Source organism: Coenobita brevimanus, chromosome 31 (genome assembly GCF_032717465.1).
Source record: "Coenobita brevimanus isolate Jiangsu-jjx chromosome 31, ASM3271746v2, whole genome shotgun sequence".
Classification (NCBI taxonomy): Eukaryota; Metazoa; Arthropoda; class Malacostraca; order Decapoda; family Coenobitidae; genus Coenobita; species Coenobita brevimanus.
In genome coordinates, this window is record NC_136984.1 from 12,513,409 (window position 1) to 12,519,408 (window position 6,000).

The window sequence follows — 6,000 nt, forward strand, 5'->3', positions numbered from 1 at the left end:
GGGTTGGGTGGTGCCCTGACGGGTGTAGTTCGAACCTGTTCTTTCATGAATTGCTTTAGTGACCTGAATAAATTTATCTCCTGGATTGAAACCTATTTCCAAGGCTAGCTCTCGCTGTTTAGGAGTAAGCCAGTGGAGGAATCTCAGGTAACCAATTAAGTCAGCAAAGTTGGTGAGTGAAACCACTGGAACGCCATTTTTGTCTTCTAACCATTTCATGCCTACCAGTAATTGGAGCATCTCGCTACTAGTTGCTTTCATGGCGCCGGTAGCTTTGCGGAGCTTCGCATGTTGCACTGGGACCCTCAAGTCCTCATCCATTTGGTTTAGGAGATTAATGAAGCCCATGAGAGATGCAGTATTTGAATGCTGGCAACAAAGGCTGATGAGTTCCTTACAAAAATCAGCAAAGGTATTAATGCCATCGAAATGTCCTGCACGCACTGCGGATCCGATGTCCGATTTGCCATGGTGCAAGCAACCCATGAGGTAAGCTACTTTGAGCGATTCATCAGTAATCTGCCGATTGTGGATGTCGGTTTCTACTTCTCTGAGGAAATCATAGACAGACCAAGTTGGGTCCTTGCCAGTAAATTTGGGACGATTGGCATCGTCGAGATACATAGACTGTGGAGGGGTGGCCATGGTTGGAAGTGTGGGAGTGGCGGAAGGAAAGGAGTGGGAAAGAGAGAAGGTAGTGGTAGTTAAGGGCGAGCAAGACGGGGTATGAAGTGAGGCTGGAGAGTGAATGATAGGGGAAGGAGTAGAGGAAGAAGAAGGGAGTGTAGAGGTAGGGGTAGAGGAGGAGGTATCTGGATTTACGAGTGTAGGATGGGTAGTAAGTGGTTCTGCGGGAAGTGAAACGTGAGTCTCAGGTACAGGTCAGTGGTACTGTTTGCCACTTCTTAAGTGTGTGATCGTGTTAGAGTCGGCAGACGGTGTGTGATCAGGTGATGTTTCCGGGTTGAGAGGGCTGGTGTTAAGCGGTTGATATTGAAAGTATGACATTTAATGTGGCAATGGAAGATGGTATGAAGGATGAAGATGGATATGTAGGTGGAAATGTATAATATAAAGATGCGAGAATGTAATACATGAGTAGGTATGAAAACGAATGAAGGTGAGGGGATAGAGGGTTTAAATTAAAGGCGAAGGATGAAATGGATAATAAATAACGTAGGTGAAGATGAAAACGGGGTAATGGAAGTGAGATGGAATATTTACAAAATATCCAATCTGTAGAGAAAATCGAGGATAATCTCTATAGAAAGGTAAGGTATACTATACTTACACAGTAGGGATGGGATTGACGAGGTGTATGACGTGCAGGTGTGGCTGGGCGTAGCAGGGCAAGAGTGACGAAGCGGCGTATGGGGCAGGGCGGGGCAGGGCAGGGCAGGGCGGCACTGGAGGGACAGCTGGTCGGAGATGAGAGTGGCTGGGGACGAGACTGGAGCGATATGTTGGATGAGTCTTAGAAGATGCGGAACTTCTCGCAGGGCTTAAGTCGAGACGGGAAGAGACGCTCCGATGAGTCACTGGCAGGGAGTTGCGGTCCTAGGAGGCTCACTTAATTCAGACCACATGTGAGGGTAGGGTGTGGCGGCGTCGGGGCCGGTGGTGGGGGTGATGACAGATGTTGGTACAATCCAGGTGTAGTGCTTTTGAGTAGCAAATGCAGAGAATGGCGGTGGGCAGACAGTGATAAGTTGCACCGTGGGCGTAGGATTTATGATGAGTTCGGAACAGGTGCTGGGAACAGGTGAAACAGGTGCGTAGGTCGGCGATGGTGACACTTGCAGGCAGGAACAAGGTGTATCTGTTGGTGTCATTAAATAGTGTAGGAGGTGGTCAGAATCTGATGGTCCAAAACACCGCTGCTACCAAATGTAACTTGCAATACTTTGGTGATAGAAACTCCGTGTACAAACAGCTAGTTAAGGAGTTTATTACGAGCTCTGACAAAAAATGTCTGCCCTACTTCTCTGCCCTTCTTGAGTGTCTGCTCAGAACTGACCTCTTGTTTCCCAGGAAATTTTCACATACCCACTTAAATGAGGTCCACGCAGCCAGTTCCACGTCGCCCAGATAGGTGCTGAAGTTGTGGTCTCTCAGAAGTTCTTTTATCTTTGGGCTGATGAATATTCCTTCTTTCAGCTTAGCTTCAGTGGTGCCTGGGAATTTGCTTGCGACATATCTGAATGCTTCAGTGTTTCTTCTTCCCAGTGTCTTCACGAACTGCTTCATTAAGCCGAGCTTTATATGAAGTTGAGGAAGAAGAACATCTCCGGGAGCAATCAGGGACTCATTCGCGATGTTCGAAGTTCCTGGCTCATATGTTTGGTTAGGTGGCCATGTCGACTGCACGTATTGCTTGCAAGTTGCACGGCTATCCCAGATGCATAAGAAACAACAGTGTTTTGTGAAGCCTGATTACAGTCCTATCAGGAAACCGATCACTTTCAAGTCGTCACACAACTTCCATTTCTATAATTCCTACTTTATGGCATCTAAAAGGGCCGCAGTGATTTTACAGCACTCTTGCATGTGCACTGAATGTTCTAAAGGCACTGAAGGTTTCATATTCCCATTGTTTACCAATACTGCATACAAGCTTTTCTTCGATGAATCAATGAATAAACGCCACTAAGATGGATGATGCTCCTGTGAAGGGCAGCAGAACAATCCATCACTGTCGTTGCAAAAACATAGTAGTCCATCAACAGAAGAAATATCTTCATTTCGTTTTCTGAAGTATGTTACTCGAACATCTTTCTTGAGCAGACATTTTTCTTTCAAACGATATGCCAAAAGCTCAGCCTTGTCCTTTGGTAGTCCCAAATATTAAACTAAGTCATTTAATTCTCCCTGAGAGAACTGTTTGGGTGTGTATTCGTTGTTGGCTAAAATCTCTGCATCCTCAGCTGCTTCATCTGACTCGGTTTGGGCTACATCTTCGTCCTCATCGTCGTTGCTGGCGATACCATCTTTTGGTGGAAATGGAATGGGAAGATCTTCATCGTTGTGTGGCACTGGTCTTACTGTGGATTTCAAACTGGGGTAAGGCAATCTTGTGGTTATTCTGAAAAGAAAACCCGGATATGTTGACCTTGTAGAATTAACACTCTGTACCATGATCTTTTAGCTCCTTCCATATCATAGGAATGGCGAATGGCATTGCATTTTTTCTCCTATTCACCCAGTCTCTTAGTCCATTCGAACAAGCCATACAATTATATGCGGTGCCCATTTTCTGTCTTGATCTGCAAGAGCATAGCCAAAGTACAGATGATACACCTTCTTGTTATCGTTCATGATGTTGTGTCGCCGTCCCATGGGGGTGAACAAACCACAGACATGGCAGAAACAATCGGGGCTATTTGTGCATTACCTTGACATTTCAACTAATTCAGTTAACAACAACAGCTGCAGAAAAGCACAAGCAGTGTTAAGAACAGGAATATATGTGAATATTTTTATCTAAGGAAAAAACGGATGGGATTTTCGGAATCAGCACCTAAAACAGTGTCAAGAGCACCACAAAACTTTCATTATGATTTTGTACTGTTGACCGGTGATAATCACATAATAAGGCATGGTATTATGTATGGCTACAATGAGTTAATGGGGCGTCTGTAGACACAGAGTGGAAATTGCAAAGTGCACAGTGTGGATGTTCAAGGGTGGTGCGACAGTCTTTTCTGGCGCTTTTAAGGAAGGCAGCAGTCAATCAGGCCTCAGATCCGTTGACTCCACTGAGACAAGGAACCTTCCCATGCGGGACAAGTATACAAGTTTCTTCCTGAAGCAGTGACCCCTAGTACATTAAAAATATCCCAATGGTGGTCACTAACTAACAGGGACCCTCAGTGATCCACAACCCATCACAGGTCGAAAGTAGGAGTAGATACCATTAACTCAGGGCTATCTTTGCATATCCTAGTCTTTGCTTATATTGTATTTGCATTTAATAAATTGATTCGGGCTCAGAAAAAAATTTGTATACACAAGCGTTTTATTCAGAAGTAAACATATTACATGGGGCTAGACGACAGATACTTATCCAAATGATCTTTAAAGGTTAGTACTGTATCGCAATTCACTACACTGGAGGGCAATTTGTTCCATATATTTATGACTCTATTAAAGAAGAAATTTTTAGCTTCATGCAAGTGGAATCGTTTGCCAATTACTTTGTTTCCATTGCCTCAAGTATAATTTGAGTGATCAACTGTGAAGTATTTATCGACAGCCATGTTATCATGCCCTTTGAATATTTTAAATACTTGAATTAAATCCCCTTGTAATCTGCTTTTTCGTAGGGTGAAGAGATTCAGAGCTTGTAAACACTCTTCATATGGTTTCTTCCTTAAACTTAGTTTCATTTTGGTCACCTGTCATTGTACTCTTTCAAGTTCTTTGGCAGTCTTTCCTCATACATTGACGTTTCGCACTTCAACAATTCACGCTTCGACGCGACAAAAAGTTACCATTTTCCTCAAAGTTGGATGAAAATTTCACACTTCGACGTTACTCGGCCAAGAAAACGCCCCCCCCACGCGTGCCGATGCTCACTTGTTGGCAAATTTCAATGAGGAGGCAGCTGCGATGGAAATGACGGAGGAAGAGATGAATAGTGAGGAAGAGACTGAAAGCCCAGAGCAGCCAAAGGAGGGTAACATGAACATGCAGAAATTATCCCACTGCCTATCCACCATAACAGAGCAATGATTTCATGAGAAAAAAGCCAAATATTCTGGTTGACTGACCAACTCGGCTGGGTTGATTTTCCGCGAGTGATTGCCTGTACAACAAACTATCAGCTGATCTCGCTCCCGCTTGTTCACCATCAACAAATATGGAGATAAACAATGTCTACCTGTACAGTATATGGAAAGCATAGAAGCAACTGCATGACTCAGTATTTACTGCTCAGTATATGCAGTGACATTACAAACATTTTTGTCATCGTAACACCAGCTACACTACGTTCACAAGCTGACAGTATCATATAAATATAGCTTGTAAATCTTTGAACATGTCTGCTTTCACCACATTTATTTTGAGTACTTAAATTTTGTGAAGATATTTGCACACTTAACTAAATAATAGCCACCCTATAATTCTTATTTACTTAGCCATGGCTAAATATGAGGAAAAGTAGGAAGAACGTAGAAAAGTACTGGGAATCAGGTGAGCGGTGTTTACATTTGCGATCCAAGGGCAGCTGGTTGGACCAGTGTAACTTGCAATACTTTGGTGATAGAAACTTCGTGTACAAACAGCTAGTTAAGGTGTTTATTACGAGCTCTGACAAAAATAATCTGCCCTTCTTGAGTGTCTTCTCAGAACTGACGCAGTAACGCCTTCTGCCCGGGCTTGGGCCCTGGGAAAGCGTGCTAGGTCAGCAAGTTTAGTGGGGGCATGTATGCATTGGGGTGGGGCATATATACATCGGGGGTAGACATATTGTAGGAGGGGTACACTACTCCCTCGGGTAGCTGAGATGGTGTCTCCTGACACCAGGAGTTATATGGTGTTTGATTATATTACTAAAGCAGGGTCGGGGAGGTGTGTACAAGGGATAAGTATGATACAGGGGCAGTAGGGGAGACATGGCTATGTTTAGGGGAGGGAATTAGAAGGATATATACATATAAGATATACAAGGATTAATTGATAGGTATGTGTCCAGTAAGGGTCGAAGTTATACATAGACATAATGGGGATTATACAATAATATCTTGATACAGGACAAACTAGGAGTAGATATGAGGATTTTTTTTGTCCTTCTTTTTTTTTTTTTTTTGTTAGTTTCTGTAGGATACACTGTCACTCAATAATGTATTAAAGAAATACCATCATTTTCTAGTAGTAAGAGTTCTGTTCACAGTTTGGTTAATTGTCAGATGGCATTGGTAGTCACTGAATGTGAGGGCACTAAGTACAGGGAGCTTCTACGTTGTGTGTAGGGCGTACTATGCCTGTAGCGACTCTGAT